Here is a 710-nt window from a genome sequence, read left to right as displayed (position 1 = left end):
GTTGCTGAATATTTCTGTGTCACTGTGGTTGATAACCCCCCTCCCACTGCCCCTCCCACTGCCCCTCCCACTGCCCCTCCCACTGCCCCTCCCCAATGACCCGCCGAGGGAAGTTGTTGTAACATACGGATATAAATATGTATTTATATGGATTGTTTTTGTATAAATGGGTGTCGTGTGTGTGTGTGTGTGTGTGTGTGTCTGTGTGTCTGTGTGTGTGTGTGTGTGTGTGTGTGTGTGTGTGTGTGTGTGTGTGTGTGTGTGTTGGTGCCACGCTGAACAACATTGTTTTGTATCACAAAAGAAAATGAACGTTCATGTCTCCAAACGCTGTCATCCAATCAGATGCAGCCGTTTCCTTTGTCGTTGTTTTCATGACTGTTGTACTGAAACGATTCCTCACAGTAAATAAAGGAAGCCGGTCCGACCGAGTGTCCCTGAAGGCCTCACGTAGTTCATGATCACGAGAGGGGGGTCGAGAATGAACAACAACAGCACAACAATGACAACACAACAACAATAACAACACAACAACAATAACAACACAACAACAACGCAGCAATAACAACACAACAACAATGACAAAACAACAACAACATAACAAAACAACATAACAATAACAACACATTAACAACAATGACAACACAACAATAAAACAATAAAATAATGATCTGAGTCCAGGTGTGACTGTAGGTGTGAAGGAGGAGGGA

At 43.8% G+C, this 710-nt stretch overlaps 1 protein-coding gene across 6 annotated transcripts in view; it reads left to right on the top strand.

The window, feature by feature from the left end:
• LOC137588671 (transcription factor COE3-like) overlaps positions 1–422 on the top strand; it is a 42254-nt gene extending 41832 nt beyond the window's left edge. For all 6 annotated transcript variants that reach the window (XM_068305870.1, XM_068305873.1, XM_068305876.1 and 3 more), the window contains one exon: positions 1–422. This exon is cut by the window's left edge and continues 804 nt beyond it. The gene's annotated coding sequence lies outside the window, so the exon portion shown is untranslated.
• Positions 423–710: the final 288 nt, after the last annotated feature.

Source organism: Antennarius striatus, chromosome 21, assembly GCF_040054535.1.
Source record: "Antennarius striatus isolate MH-2024 chromosome 21, ASM4005453v1, whole genome shotgun sequence".
Classification (NCBI taxonomy): domain Eukaryota; kingdom Metazoa; phylum Chordata; class Actinopteri; order Lophiiformes; family Antennariidae; genus Antennarius; species Antennarius striatus.
This window is presented reverse-complemented; position numbering and strand designations above follow the sequence as displayed.